The sequence below is a fragment of the Thunnus thynnus genome, chromosome 14, assembly GCF_963924715.1.
Source record: "Thunnus thynnus chromosome 14, fThuThy2.1, whole genome shotgun sequence".
In the NCBI taxonomy this organism is placed as follows: Eukaryota; Metazoa; Chordata; class Actinopteri; order Scombriformes; family Scombridae; genus Thunnus; species Thunnus thynnus.
Genome location: NC_089530.1, coordinates 19575575 through 19592681, shown reverse-complemented (window position 1 = coordinate 19592681; position 17107 = coordinate 19575575). Strand labels below are relative to the sequence as shown.

At 38.8% G+C, this 17107-nt stretch overlaps 1 protein-coding gene across 3 annotated transcripts in view; it reads left to right on the top strand.

The window, feature by feature from the left end:
- The window catches only part of chrm3a (cholinergic receptor, muscarinic 3a), a 121255-nt gene that overhangs the window by 82311 nt on the left and 21837 nt on the right, over window positions 1-17107 (top strand). The window lies entirely within an intron of this gene.

Here is a 17107-nt window from a genome sequence, read left to right as displayed (position 1 = left end):
GCCTGACAGGTCTGTTTTGCCACTGACAAAGTAACACATACCCGTTTGTTTGCATGACCTCCCCCCTCCCCCAGACTCAGAGGTCGTATCCTCGACATGACACATAATCTGTAAAACTCTGCGTGACTGGAGACACAGATTACGAAAATTTTACATAACACTGCAAGAACTGAAATGAGATTCTCGTTAGTTTGTTATTTATGCTTTCGGTTTATTTTGTATCTCTTCTTGTTGAAGTACTGTACACCAAGATTGATCCTGTGGAACATTTCCAAACTGCATTGTCTAAAATCGCTATTTCCACAGTGATTACACGCATAATTTAGTTTGTTGTTGTTTGTTATTTTTTCATTCTTAAAAGATTTCAACACAAGCCACAATTTACCCTGTTTGGGTGGCCAATACTGAGCATAACTAATGTCTAAGCCAAGACATGTTTCATAACAAACTGAGGTTCTCTACGATCAGTAAATGGCCTTGTCTGTTTTCTGCACAGATTGTGATCAGTTACATAGCAAAGACACTGTGAGCTAACACAATCACAGCACCAGGACAGTGGTATAACCGACACCCGACCTAGTAGCCAAAAATAGAATGTCATTTGTTTGTTCGCAAACTTAATACAGGTCACATGTGCTGTGTAATATCACCAAATTCAATTCCCAAGTGGGGAAGTGGAGGAGAAGGCCGTAAAATATGTCACACAGGCCGGAAACCTGACTTCCAAATGGCTCCGTGGATAATTTAAGGTTCACAGCAATAAATGTCTGACATGGCAGTATTTTATTAGGCGAGGAGCTCGGGTTATAAAATGCTTACTTGATTCTGTTGTCTCACCTCCCACAGTTAGAACGCTATTTCATCCTTCACGTGAAACATTATCTCAGCCTGTTCTCAACACCTCAAATGCATGTTCACTTCACACTTGTTTTATAATGAATCAGCAAAAAAAGAGCTACAAAGCAACCACCAGCTGAGAAACTGATTGGCTGTGACTGTGATTGTCAGGATTGTGAGCAACGTATAAAAGAACCATTAACTGTATAGTGGTATTAAGTGGTATTTCTTTTCAATACATTGCATGTAGTCTCCTGATTCTCTGGGATGTCTGGGATGACTGATGTGTCCTCAGAAGACGAGTTAGCTACCTTAATGGATTTTTACTTTCATAAAAGTAGCTTTCGGTCTAGTGCCTCGGAACAGTTTCAATCTGAATTTGAAGTGACACCATGTTGTGAAGGCTGGCTCACTTTTGGGGTAGTTCTCCCTTGTTCTTCTTGAGTGACTGGGATTGCTGAAACGTGGCACGGAGCAATGTGGTGTTTGGTACTGAGCCGTCGCTCTCAGTAAGATAACGTGTTTGTCCAACTCTTGAAGACAGCTTAAAAGTTCCCTGTCACGAAAGTGTCTGGAGGTAGATGGGTGTAACTCTGAGCTGCTAGTAATTCTGTCACCTTATTGAACTGCTGCCTGTGAGGTGAAGAGGATGCTGCTAAATTTATTGGCATGTGCCTCCTCTGATGGACAGCCATGGTAGCAACAGTTGGGAGGCTTCATGCTTGTCAATCTTCATTTACTGCCTGTTGCTCTGTATTTCAGAGCATTACAATATGCTGCTTGCTTTATGCATGCACTCTATACAGCAAATGAAAACTGACAAAGTGCTTTAGACAGATTATTAAATATAACGTATACATGTCGTACTTGTCTTGTTAAATCACGCTATTGCTTAATTCTAAAAGGCTGTCAGCTGTCACTGTTTTAATCGGTACACTCAGTCATAATTGTCAGGGTTTGTAATGAATTGATTATTATTTTTGAAGGGTGTTTGCCAAAGTAATGTCAAGCAAATGCCCACCGTGCATTTTGATGTGGACTGCTTGTCATTCAACTGAGGTGGCAGGGGTTTCATTGACGACATTGAACACATTCTCTTACTAATGAGCCCACAAAAGACAGGGTACTTCTGAGTATCATCCCCCTGTTGCACAATTAGGCTAAAAGTCTGAAAATAATAAGCTTTTATAATGACTAATTATTTTCCACAGTATTTTCATGTGTAAATGTGTGCCAGCATTTCTCACTTGCTGTCTGAATGACTCTGTAGGTCTGTGTTTTCTCAGCTCAGCTTCTTTAAATATGTTGTCATGCTGAGCATCAACACCTGAAGGCAGCACAGGTGATTTTTGTTTTTGTTTCTACCGTCACTTCAAAGACATCACCTCTGCCTACCAATCTTAATCTCTCTCAGACAACCTCTTTTCTTTTCTAATGATGATTTTTTGGGGGGGTTTTCTGAAATCTTTTTGAATTAATCTGAATGACAGCTTTAAAATGAGTTTCAGGGGTAATGATAACAGAAATAAGGAGTTGAGGGAAAGAATCTTTTGCTTGATGAAGTGAGCCACATAGTTGTGTTATTCAGGTTCAGTCTCCATCATTATTTTGATGAAAGAACAAAAGAACGTTCCTTTCATTAAGTAGAAGAAGACAGGGATTCTCATCGTGACGCATCATATAGGCACTCCTGTTAGATCTCAAGAAGTTTTTAAAGGGAGCTGCTGATGTTTGAAAAAAGCTTCTGCACCAAACCTGAAGAAAGCTCTGAGATAATGGTGCTCAATAAAAAAAAAAAAATCACCAGAATTTTTAGGAACTGACTTTTTTATCCAATTAAAAATGATTCTTGCCACTAAATTTAATTTTAAAAACCCTGCTTATTGGAGATTTTGCAGCAACTGAAAAGTATTTTGTTGGATGCAGATGTGTGTGAGTTTTAAGATGTATAGAGAAAAAAAAACAAACAAACAAATAAATAAATAAATGTAGCCACATTCCAAACGGCAATTATTCCTGGCTTCAACTCCTTATCTCTGAATCTCAGTGCAGCCGTACGTTCTGCACTGAGGAGGACAGAGCAGTGTAGCCAGGTGGAACCGACTGTAATTAGACTGTAGAAAGAAATGATGGACACACAACGCAGTCACAGACAATTTACTCCAGAAGAGATGATACATTCCCTGCCTTTTCCGCCCCAACACCTGCATCCTGCACCGCAGCCTCCCACAACTCCACCAGCTCAGTAGGATGTTACAACCACATAATCACCTCACTCCATTATAGGTCATAACTAGTTTTTATGTGCTTATCCTCTTCCTCTTACCTTGGTCTGCCTTTTTTCACCTCCTAATGTCATGCCTCGTTACCCACTTGTGTTTTACCTGGCATCCTCTTTTGTCATATTTTTGTCCTCAGCCGCTGCAACCTGTTTGCACTTTCCCACTTTTTTGTTCCTCTCCTTCTCCATTTTTCTTTCCTCTCAGCATTCAGTTAAATATATTGTGTTTACGCATAGTTTGCTTTTTATGTGCTTATGCCACAAACAGCATACTCCAACATTTTTTTTTAACTCGTGGCACACTGTCATCGTCGTTTCCCTGAGCAACATAGTTTTAAATCACCTTTTTCCCTAAAGATTATTTTTCATCATAATGGGTAGTTTCATATTGGCAAAATGCCTCTTGGCATAGACTGTGGCTCTGTATTGTCTCCTCCCAAACTGTGCGTTTTCACATTTTAACAGCTAGGCTATCCATCACACATGCCGTGTGTGTCTGTCTCCAGGGTAGAGGTGATTTATTATCCCACTGGAAATTACTGTGCTGATGCTGTCGTTTGGTTAAAAAGAAAACACCCTAACTCTAAAATTCTGGGAAGCGAAAGAGAGACTAAGCAGTATTTCTTTTCTTGATGGTCTGCGCAAATTAAGGCAGTATGAAAGAGACTAAAGACACTTCGGGTAATTTCCTGTTACAGTCTCTCTCCCTGGTTACCCCGATGTAGTTTGCTAAAACCTTATTATGAATTGCATGCAAATTGCATCATCTTGAAGGCATCATCAAATTAGTTTTTACCAAAGTATCCGGTAATTCCACTTCCACACTCCCATTTCGACATTCGGTATTAGCATTAACATTTATTTACAGATGAATATTAAAAAGACAGGCATTTCATTAAACATGCAACCACCCCAATTAAAGGATAGCTGACATTTTTTAGGAGTTTAAAAAGTTGTCAAACCCTCAACAGCTCTACAATAAAAGTACACTAACAGGAGAAATAAAAGTACATCCACAGGTGGAGTGAGAATCAAATGTTTCTTATTTGTTTCCTTGAAAAAGAAAACAAACTCAACACCTGAAGCACACAGGCGTAACATTATTGGGTTTTCAGAAAGTGGAAGTCAATACAGAGTTGACTGCAATGTCCTCTAGTGAGTATTGATGGACTCCTCACCATCAGTGAAGGTTAATGACATATGTACACATTTAATGACAAACTTTTTACAGTCCTACTGTACTGTAAATAAGTAACATGTGTCACCTTCTAAAGATGATTGAATTTGTTTCCACTATGTTCCCCATGTGTAACTTTCTATTGTACATAACCTGCAATTCAGTTTGCTACAGAAAAATACTGCGGACATGACCACAGCCTGACGACTCAAACTGTTTCTCCTCAATATAAAAGTTAGAATTTTGATACTCAGTGAATGATACATTTAGTGGGAATCTCATTTCTTAAATTGACCCGATTTTCTTCAAAAATCTCTTTCAAATAAATTGGTACACATTGGTTTAGTGAACAGTGTAAAAGTACAGTGTTTGTAGAAATAATGTAGTGATGGTGGAGGCTTACAATGGTTGGTTGGTCGGTCCACCACTTTGGCCCAGAGTTAAATATCTCAACAACTATTTGATGGATAGCCATGACATTTTGGACAATCATTCACAGTCCCCAGAGGATAAACCTCTTGATTTTGGTGATCTCCAGACTTTTCCCCTTGTGCCACCAGCAGCTTGACATTTCTGGTTTCAAGTAAAATGTCTTGATGAATTTCCATGAAATTTGGTATACACATTCATGTCCTTATCAGGATTAATTGTAATAACTTTTTTCATCTAGTATGCTAACACGCTAAACTAAAATGGTGAACATGGTAAACCTTATACTGGCTTAGCATCAATATATTAGCATTGTCATTGTGAGCATATTAGCATGTTGATGTTAGCATTAAGCCAAAGCACTGCTGTGCCTAAGTACAGCCTGACAGAGCCGCTAGCATGGCTGTAGACTGTAAATATCATGTGACATCAATAATTTGTAAAAGTTTATATAGTCATAGGTACATTGTTTTTGATAAGTAGATCAAATAAACTGTGTAGAACTGATTTAACAGATTTTATGAGCAGTTCACAGTTTCACTGTACCGGTCATGTGTACTTAGACTTGCATTTGAGGCATTATCTATTCTACTGTGTACAGTATATACAGTAGAATAGATTACAGTAGAATAAATAGTCTTCTTTCCACATGAGTCATAGTCATACTGTATTGGGGCAATATGTTTAACTTATCAATTCACTTGATTAAGACAGTTTAACAAACTACATTCAACTTCTGTTGATTTTGGCATTTTATGATGTTTGATTTTAGTTTTGTGGCAAGCTGGGACTCGTCTCTGTGTGCTGGAGTGTGACAAAGGCAGGGAGAGAAACACAGAAACAGAAACTGGTGTTGACATTGGCGATATACTCAAGTTGGCATGTGGCATTAAGCTTTTGAAAATGCTGGAAGTAAGATTTTCAAAAAGAAAAGTTACTGCAAATGCTATTAGATTTTGCTGCATCATACTTGAAGGCCAGCACAAGATAGGTGACACTGGGCATGTCATGCAGTTATAACATACTAAATTAAATTGCATCTATTGTGTAAGAAATCAATAGCAGGCTTTTCCTTGACTGAATTGAATGAATTTCTTAAAACATTATTTCCGTGGCTAATAAATAACTTCTTTAAAGTTCACTTATGATGACACGTTATATATGTCAGCCATTTAAAGCTTATAAATGCATTTTTAACTTCCCCACAACAAATAGGAAACTGTCATTCACTCTCTTTTCTTAGGAAGAATTGAGTGAGCAACATATAAGACATGTCATTCAGTTTTCTCCACCACAGATAAAAGTGGACAAAAGATGTCTTAGTTTGGATTTTGGGATAAAATCTTTTGCTGTGGTATCAAGGGGAGAGCCGCTATGGACCATTGACTTCCCCCTCACCCATTTGTGGATGATGAGGAGATGTGAGGTCAATTGGAAGGGGCTCTATCATCCGTGACCAAATCCTGTACAAGAAAACCCATCCACATGGATTGATTGGCCGGATAAACAAGATGATGATGAGTGTGATTGAACACTGAACGCACATTGGAACTGTGGTCCACTGAGCATCTGCCTTACTTTCCTTTTCTCATTTAATCAGTCAGTGGAAGTTAATTAATTTCCCTTCACAAGATTCTATCACTGCCACATAGACACCTTTAGGGTTTTTCAGATAGTACTTTTTAATCTTTTAAACTTTAAACTTAGCCTCTGGTGTCATTTATCTAAACAGCAATGCAGTGCATACTAAAATAACATCTATAGTGGAAATACTAAAGAGTTCTGGGGTTAATGCCAAACCCTGCAAAGGAGTGCACTCTTTATAGCCAAGAAATACAAACAAAAAAATTAAACTTAAACTGAGACTTTTACTGCAGGCCTAAGACTTGTCTTTGTTCTACTAAGCAGAATTGAGACTGTTTTGAGGCTAAAGCCAAAAACATAAAATTGACCTTCTGTGTGTTTTTACTAGCATAAAGTCCCATCATTCATTCCCAAGACAGGAATTATTATTTATACCAACAAGACAGACAGGAAGACTGACAGTGGGACACAGAAGTTGTCCTTCGGACTGTAAAACGCTCAAAATAAATACTCTGTAACACCCCAGAAGACAATAAATTCTGTTAATGTTGAGCAACATTTACTGTGTGCACAAACAGCATTTAAGATCACTCCTTGCTGACTATGACTAAACTTGTGACTCAAAACAAGCACTGTACAGACAGCTTGTGATAAAGGACGTGGAAAGGGAGAGCTGTACAGGAAACGCTTTAAAAATGTAATTGGTAATGTGATACGCAGTATGAAATGGGCTGATACTGCCAACAGCTTAAGTACAAACCCAATCAAAGCAATCCGCTAGTCAGTGCCATCTGATCAATGAAGTTCCATCCAACCTTGTCCCTCCTTTATTTAACCCTCCTACTAGAGCAACGATACCACTGCACAAATCCCTCAGCTAAGAGCAGCAGAAAGAAAGACTATCGGAGTCAGAGGAGCACAGCAAGACAGGAAGACAGGATTTAGGGACTTGGCAAAGAAAAAAAGGATTAAATAAAAGAGTACCCTTTTTTCTTAAGATGCAAAAAAGGAGAAAGAGCAAAACAGAAGAGTAAAAAGGAACATTATTTGGCAATGATAAATCTGTGCACTGGGCAGATATCACTGGCGAAACTGGAGGCCAACTTACTTACTTCAGCTTAGTAAATATCTAAAGGCATAGTAACTTGTATATTTTGTCATGTAATTTGTATACTTTGTTATGTTTAATACAAAAATAAATTAAATGTCATTTGAATCCAAAAAGTCAATTTCAAGTTATATTCTGTTTGGTTATTGTTTCGTATTTTGCTATTTTTGCCTTGTAAGCAATTACAACCAATATGGTGGGAACACGAAGACTATAATAACAGACATGATGCTTTCTTTTATACTCCAGCTGCAGTTAACTAAGTAAATAAGAGTGTTTTACTTGTAATGTTTGAATACATACGCCATGTAAATATGTCAGCATGAAAAAAGGGAAGAGGAAGTCAAAAGGTCTGGTAAACAAACTCACCACAGACTGGATTTACAACTTCACCATAGTTTTAGAGAAAAGTATTCAGTTCCTCTAAGTAATATACTGATCCATACATGGTAACCAGGGATGAATCGTAGACTGACAAACTCAAATACACCTGTTTGAATACACACAGTACGGTATTTTAGGAAAAACTGGACTATGGATTAAACTAGAGATAAGTGCATTATTTTACTATCTTAATTACGTGGAAATAAAATAATGTAACAATTAAAAAAATGTAATATTCAATTTTCACTCATTGTACACTCAGTTCCCACTTGGTGGATAATAGATTATTATATGAAGTGTTGCTTGAATTCTCCCTCTGGTTAACTGGATAACATGACATAAATTTCATACTTACCACCATAGACTCGTATGACGAATTATGAGATGATGGGTCTTTTGCTACAGATGCCTGAAAGACCTGCCCTCCCGAGCAGCCCCCCTCCCCAGAGTCAGGGGGCCCATATTGGATGCTGTCACTACGGAGCAGTAAGCCTTAAAATCTTACAGAAAACCTGAGGGGAAAAACACTCCCTGTGATGGTGTCTCGGTGGCCTCTTTGTTGTGATATCCTCAAAGTGAGTGTGAAGGCTATTTCTTCAGTATTTTGGAGAGACTTTTCCCTCAGCTTTCTAAGAGAGGAGCCCTTTGACTCTTCAGCAAAAAATGTTAAGTCCCCTCTGACAGAGGCTTTGTAATCCATCCATACTGACTCCCCTGATAAGGTAAATGTTCTCATTAAATTTGGGAGACACTGATGCTTAAATTTGCATACTAATGAGGCAAAACAGATTTTGTTGAAAGTAATATAACTCCATAAATATGCAATTAATAGATGAACTCAGAATCGGATTTATTTGCCAAGTATATTAACACACACAAGGAATTTGGTTCCGGCTGTTGGTGTCTCTCAAGCAATATATAGACAATGTATATATTATGTACAGACAATACACAATATAAAAGCAATGTACAGATTATATAAAAGACAAACAATATGCATAAAGTGCAAGTGTGTGTGGTATTGCAAACAAAAATAATGTACATCATGTATGGAAATGAAATTCCATCTAATATTTTTAGATGTGAAGCAGAGTGTAGTAACTATCTGAAGAACTAAGTGTAGTTATGGCATAGCAGATGATACTGGTCAGCTATTTATGATGGTGATGGCATGAGGAAAGAAACTGCTCTTGTGCCTGGTACTTTTGGTAGGCAGGGTTCCGAAGCACCTGCCGGAGGGGAGAGTTGAAAAAGGTTGTGTCCTGGGTGTGAGGAATCTGTAATGATTTTTCCTGCCCATGTATGTAATGGTTCTTGAAGCATATAAGTCCTGGGGGGTGGGCAGGAGAGCACCAATGATTTTTTTCTGCCGTCCTTACTGTTCACTGCAGTCTGTTCTTATCCTGTTTTGTGGCTGCTCCAAACTAGACTGTGATGGATGTGCATAGGACAGATTCAATGACTGCGGTGTTGAACTGGCTCAGCAACTCCTGTGGCAGACCATACTTCCTCCGTTGCCACAGAAAGTACATCCTCTACTGGGCCTTTTTGAGGATGGAGGCGATGTTGGTCTCCCATGACAGGTTTTGAGAAATGGTAGTTCCCAGAAACTTGAAAGCCTCAGGTGATGCAGGGCTGTCGGATATTGTAAGGGGGAGCAGTGCTGAGGGGTGTCTCCTAAAGTCCACTGTCATCTCCACAGTCTTGAGTGTGTTCAGCCCCAAGTTGTTCTGATGCAGCAGAGCACCAGCTGTTCAACCTCCTGCTGATATGCAGACTCGTCGCCATCCTGGATGAGTCTGATGACCATAGTGTTGCGAATTTAACAGCTGGGTCCTTGGAGGTGCAATCGTTGTTGTAGAGGGAGAAAAGCAGTGGAGAGAGGACACATCCCTGGGGAGAATCAGTGCCGACTTCCTCCAGCCTCACCTGCTGTTTACTGCCTGTCAGGAAGCTGGTGATACACTGACAGATGGTGGGGGATACAGGGAGAGTTTGGAGGAGAGGATTTCTGGAACGATGGTTGAACACTGAGCTGAAGTCTACAGACAGGATCCTTGCATATGTCCCTGGGCAGTTAAAGTGTTGCAGGATGTAGTACAGTCCCATGTTGACTGCGTCATCCACAGAACTGTTCGCCTGATAGGCAAACTGCAGGGGGTCCAGCAGGTGTCCTTTGACGTTCTTCAGGTGGGCCAACACCAGTTGTTCAAAGGACTTCATGACTACAGACATCAAAGCGACAGGCCTTTACTCACTCAGTGCTGAGATGGAGGGTTTCTTGGAGACCAGGATGATGGTGGACCATTTTAAGCAGGAGGGGACTTCACACAGCTCCAGTGGTCTGTTGAAGATCTGTGTGAAGATTGGAGCCAGTTGGTCAGCACAGCCTTCAAGACAGAGGAGTGATGGGGGCTGATGTGATCTTTGTTTGCCTGCCTCAGTAGGGGGGATGGTCTTCTGTAGTTTGTGATATCTTGCAGGCCTTTCCACACTAATGCAGGGTCGTTGGCTGAAAACCTGTTTTTCAGCTTTTCATTGTAGCTTCTTGTAGCCACTCTGAAAAAACTGTCATAGAGTTTCTGGCCTGCTTCTACAGGGCTCTATCCCCATTTGGCATACTCCTTGACCTGACGAGTTGTCTTAGTCTGGCTGTAAACCATATCATGTTATTGTTGTTTGTGCAGTAGGCCTTGGTTGGCACACGTCTTCACAAAAACTGATGTAAAATGAAACCATGTCAGTCAACTCGTCCAGATTTCCAGTTGTATCTTCAAAAACAGTCCAATCGGCGCAGTTAAAACAGTCTTGCAGTTCCTACTTTGCCTTGCTGGTTCATTTCTTCACTGTTTTGGCTTTGTAGGTTTTAGTTTCTGCCTGTTGGTTGGAATAAGATGAACCAAGCAGTGATCAGAGAGCCCCAGTGCATCTTTAAGAACTGTGTAGCAGTGGCCCAATGTGTTATTATCCCTGGTGGGACAATTAATATGCTCTCTATATTTTGGTAGTCCGTGGTTTAATTTTGCTCAGTTAAAGTCCCCAAGGATTATGAAAAGTGAGTCTGTATGTTTTTGTTCCAAGCCAGTTATCTGGTCGGACAGGGTTTGCAGTGCGTCATTCACCCTGGCTTGGGGTGGGATGTAAACACTGACCAGGATGAAGGAAGAAAATTCCCGCGGTGAATAAAATGGCTTGCAGTTAATGTACACTGTCTCCAAGTTCGGGCTGCAGTATTTACTTAGCACTGTGACATCTGTACACCAACCTTCGCTAATATAGATGCAGATTCCACAGCCTTTCGTTTTCCTTGATAGCTCTGTTAAGCGATCCACTCAGTGTAAATGGAGGCCAGGCAGATGTAATCCACTATCGGGGATGGATTCACTAAGCCAGGTTTCAGTGAAAAAAGAGCAGCAGAGCGGCAGCAGAGAGTCCCTGTTTGTCCCATTGAGGTGAATTGATGGGAATTGTATCCCTGCTGTCAGAATATAATAAATATTCATACTACATGGTATTTGAAGACAAATGATTATATAGCAGTATTTGCTAATTAATAAATGCATTTGTTCATGCACTAGTTGTGTTTAATACATCATAATGATAATGTCAGATTAATTAGCAGCTGAAATGCCTCATTTTAAGTAATTTAGATGTAATTTTATAGTATACCTTCTCATTTAGTGTTGCAATTACTAAATTTCTATCCCTGCAAAGGGTTGAAAAAGTACACACACAAATCAATGCCAAGAGCACTGAAAAAATTGTGTCTACCAGAGGAGAAAATGAGATTAACAACACGAACTAGGAATATTCATTGTGTCTATTTCCTTGAATTTTTCTTCTTAATTTACTCCCTGTCAGGGAGAAAATAACTAACCAGATGAAAACAGCTCATCAAATTCCAATGGCAGAGAAACAAAATCATCTATTGCAAACACTACATAAGTAGAACATACATAGCTAATCTTAATTGAAATTAACTAGCATTAAGTTAAGTCACGCTTAGCAAAACACAAAAGATAAATTAGAGATCACTGACTAATTTCACAATTTCTGTCTTTCCAATTAGCCTTCAAGGCCTACAAGCTGACATGGCAGGAGACCACCTAAAGGCTACAGTAGTTGTATGGGTTGACCTCCAATTTTATAACATCCTGTGAGTCTACTGGGATCCACCCTGCAGAGTGTATTCATATTTCAATGGTAACTTCAACATTAGCTGTAATGTATGTTGCCCACAGGCTAATATAATGTCTGTTTGATGGACGAGTCCTCATCCACTGGGGACGAAGCATTCTTTTATAGCATTTCACATTATTCTGGAAACATTCCACAGAAAGTCACTGTAAGCTACAATATGCCTGATGTCCTCACATTTTAGACAGAATTGCTGTAAGCACAAAAGTACAGTCTGTGAACTGTAGAGCAGTATCATAAATGGGTTTCTCTTAAGTATGAAAAGAGTTAATGTAACGACATGTTAGATGAATCAAATTAGCAGTGATGTGAGAACATTTTAAGGGAAAAACATCAACTGACAGTATGTTGAAAGCTGACACTGTAAGATACATCAGCAGATGATTGATGTGTTGACATCTAAATTTAACTTTTCACAGCTTCTCTCTTCCACTGATGTTATAAATATTGTTTATGTTTATTTAAACTTTTTCATTTAATCAGGTTATCTCATTGAGACTGAAATCACTTTTTTAAGAGAGACCTGGGTTCAAGAAACATTCATAATCGGACAGCCAGACAACCAGCATACAGAAACAACACAATATACTCTATATATACTGATCATATAAAATTATATGAACATGAACCTGACAGTTTGTGTTGTTCTTCTGGCTGTAGATAGTAAAATGAATTCATATAAAAAATGATTTGAGCATAAACGAGACTTCTTGTTATGCTGTTTACTCTAGTCAGTTACAGAAAATTATTCAATATATTTTACAAACTCAGGGACAGATTTTTAAAAAGTATAAGCTGTCTGTTAACTGTTGTGAATCAGTGACAGCTGCATACAGAGGTTACAGCTTCCCACATGAAACAGAGAAACACCACCTGCAGAGTTCCAAAGTAGTTAATTATCCCTGGGTTTCTTATACTGTAGTAGGTCCTTGCCCCTCTGAAGGAAGCTTCTAAACATTTATTATTATGTATTTATTTTAAAACCATTGGGAAATACAGGGATTTCTGTCAGGAAGTGTAGCTTTGTGTGTGCTTGTTTCTCAGCCAGTTAACACTAAATTCGGTAAGGTTGCTCTCTCAGCATGCTTAGTACCATCTGCATGGTCCAAAGTAAGATAAGGTACTTTTTGGAGAAATAAATTGCCTACTGTGATGATAATTACATATTTTAGATGTCCCATGTCACACATCCTAACAAATAGTGAGACCAAGGCATTTATATTGAATCTAATAATAATAATGTTCAAGAGAAGGAGAGAAGTGAAAAATAACAGTATTATTGTTGTTTCACACCAGCCTACATTTCTCTTGTTGTCTACCAAGACAACCTGTCATCATTCCCTTCCTTATTTCACACAGTCAACACAACCTGCTCAGTTGCCTTAATGTCAGACAACTGAATTTAAAAAATGGGAGATATTGTATTTAAAATTTCAGTTTATGAGGCCTCAAGGCTGCGCAATGCTGCAGATTTTGTTGTACAATTACTCCCTCTTACCCACCAAAAATAGAAGCGGCTGCAGAGTTTTTGAAATCCTTGCTCTCTTGCTCAAATTACATGGTGGTATCAGGTCTCTGTGGACACATATCCACCCACAAGGATTGACGAATCAAAACTTAAATGCCAAAACCCATACCCTCAATAGCAAGGAGTGATCACTCTGTCAATAGAAAGCGAGACTCACCCATGATGAAACTTGTAGTTATGTACTGTAATCTCTTATTGCTATCCAATAGTATAAAGTTTGATAAGTGATTTCAGACTTGGCTGGTTGGTGCACTTTAAGGCAACATTAAATTGACAATATTTTATGTGAAAAAAATCCAGTGTAGGATTGGATTTTTTGTCACTTTGTTGGCTTGTTTGAAGTAAGTGTCTGCATACCAGCATAGGCAGTTGTCCCTTTCAGTTTATGCCAGTGAGTTTATGTCTTGGAACAAATACAGTATCTAGTGCTTTGCAGAATCTATTGATAGGATAAACAAAAAGAATAATGTCCTGTTGAACAAGCGGCCACTGTCTGACAACCTCTTGGGATCGTTACAAAATATATGCATACAGATGACATTCAGACACACATTGAAATGTGGATCTTGGAAGAGTCAGCAACACAAATAAGTAGACTAGATCCAATGTACTAGGGATGTAGATTTTTGAAATATCCTCATTCTGTCCACCCCCAGAGGGAGAGCTTCCTAAAAAGTGTTCATTAAATGTCCACAGCATTGACAGTCATAGGAAGCCTAATATGGTATATTAGGTAACTGTACATTAACAGGCTCCAAATTTAACAGTCCTATGACACTGGAAAATGTTTCATTTTACTGAATCTGAGATATGATATCAGTATAACTCAGTATGTAGCTGCCTGGCTGACATACATATGTATATATATATATATATATATATGCTAAATGCCAAGAAAGAACAGTTTCAGTTTTAGTTTGAGCTAATTTTTCAATTTCATGGTAACACTCTTGATGTTGCATGGAGGAATGTAGGCTTTCATTAGTAGAAGGTCATGTCAACATGCTGCAAATCATTCTCACCAAAACATCAATAAACACCCAAACAACCAAGTTGCAAACAAACTTTCTGTTTGGTTCTGTTGGTCACCAAAACAAAGAGTTTCTCAAAAGCTTTATAGAGCAGAGAAAGCACAACAAATGATGTGTGTCTAGGTGTCTAGGTGAGTAAAAAAAAAAAACCCACTTTATTCTATAAAGGACGTTTTCACTTTTAATGCAGAGATTTAAAAGATGACCCAGGCCTTCAGTTTTTCTAGCTGCAAAGAGGGCTCTGACAGTGATCACCTTCATGTAGCTGAAAGAATGGATCTAGGAACAAATGTGCAGCTCCGGCGTGTTGGAGGTCACAAAGTCAATGACTTAACATGAGGCCAGGCCTCATTGAGCTTTACAAAAATACCTGTGGGAAAATCAATTCTGAAATTAAGAGAGAGGCAGTGCAGGGAACCTAGTGTTGGCTGCGGTCCTGTTGTTACACTATATATACATATACATAAACATTTCACCTGCTTTTCTAAACTAGGTAAAGTCTCACTGAGATTAAAATCTCTTATTCAAGAGTGACCTGACCAAGAGAGCAGCATTAACATTGTAACAACAATAAACAACAATAAACACAAACAATACAAACAGACAAATACTGTCATACACTACAAACGAGTGAACACAATATCCAGTTAATATGTAATACAAGGTCAAGGACAAAAATCAAAAGTTATGATGCATAAACAGTTACAATTTTATAAAATGATTTCAGTGAAAATTTAGGAGCAAACACATTTACCAAGAGTACTATTTTCTTGATCCTTTTGACTTAAATTCCTCCATAGTAATCAGCTCTGACAATTTCAGGTCTTTCTGTACATTATTCCAGGAAGACGGGGCAGCATATTTAAAAGCTTTTTTGCCTGATTCTATTCTAACTCTCACATCTGTAGAATATCGTGAGAGTGTAGGACATATTGATTTTGGTTTTTACATGTTTGTTCACAGATAAGGAGGAACAAGCCCAAGGAGAGATTTATATATAAAAGCCAACCAATGTGAAAGTCTGCAGACATACAGACATGAGATTGCCACAACCAGTAATAAAACACAAAGCACAATGGTATACAGTATCCAACTTCTTTAGGCACTGGTCAGGCGCATTCATAAAGAGCAGATCGCCATAATCCAGTAATCTAGGGACAAAAGTTGCCGAAATTAAGTGTTTCCTTGCCTGGAGGGAGAAACAGGCAGAGAAACAAACAAAGGTTATCTTAGTTCCTCTGACTCACAGTGAAGCAGATATATCTGTCGCATCCAGTTGCCTTAGGGAAATCCATCTTTGGTTCACTCAGAGTCAGACACAAATAAAGGTTTAGGTTTTAATACCACATACCAATACCATGTGATTGGGAAACATTATTCTCACTGAACTTTATGTTTGAGTTTGTTAGTGTTTACAGAGAGGGTTGCTCTCGATACATGAGGCATGAAAGGGAGAGTAGCATTGTATCACATAGACAAACAAGTGACAGGGCAAATATGCATCCATTAATATGACAGGTCCAGGATATGGATTTTCCCTGAAATTCCTGGTTCAGCCTCTTTGCGTGTCATAAAAAGCCACCGGTGAAGAGTGCTGTGTTTGCCAACATCTAAATCTTTTATTGATTTTGGTGTAGAGTAATTCAGTCACCTAACAACAGAATGAAAACAAGCTATCTGGTGTTTATTAAGTTGCTTGGAAACTGAGTTTCAAGTGTCTGTGGGAGCTTGAGAAGAATGAGTTGTACTTCGTCTTCCTCTGAAAAACTTTCTTACCTCCACTGACCTTATTGCTCTGCTCTGTCCAGTTGATCACCTCCTCTAAGTAAAGGAGTTAAAAGGAGTCCCTTATTTGGGACTTGTGTTTGCACATGAGGTTAGCATGAAAGGAGTGCAGCACTTCATAAGAATGTTATGTGACTTTGAGTTGTAAAGTGAACATGTCTGGCCATTTTGGGACTTGGAAGAAGAATAGATAAAATAAGTTAATGAAGCATTGTGTTAGTTCAGGCAGGACGTGTACTGTAAGTCATGTGCACCGACTCGGATGATCGTCAGCTGATCCAACAAACATCAATCACGTTGAGCAATTCAAACAAGGCGATTGTTCGCTCAAGCTGTCAGGTTTTCATTCATCCCTGCCGGCTCTCATCTTTCAGGTCTTACAGGTGATAGAAAACACATTTTACTTTAATTTATTATGTTCACCTTGGCAGAGTTATTGATAGCAGAATTGAGGGTGTAACTGGTGATTTTTTGATGAGTACCACAGCAATTATGGAGGTTTATAAATGCTAAAATTATGCTCAGTTTCTGAGAAATTATTCATAAGATTCTGACTTAAGTCTGACCTTTTGATTTTGGCATCAGATGAATGACAGCACAACATACAGTCGACGTGTTTCGCTTTCTGTGCGTCATCAAGTTAATCTTTAAGGTAGGTGCTTGTTCAAAATTTGTCCATGACCTGCATTTTCCAATGAAATAACCCTTTGCCATCACAGTTGTGTCCTTTCATATTAAATGCTAATAATAACGAGTCAGTTATGTT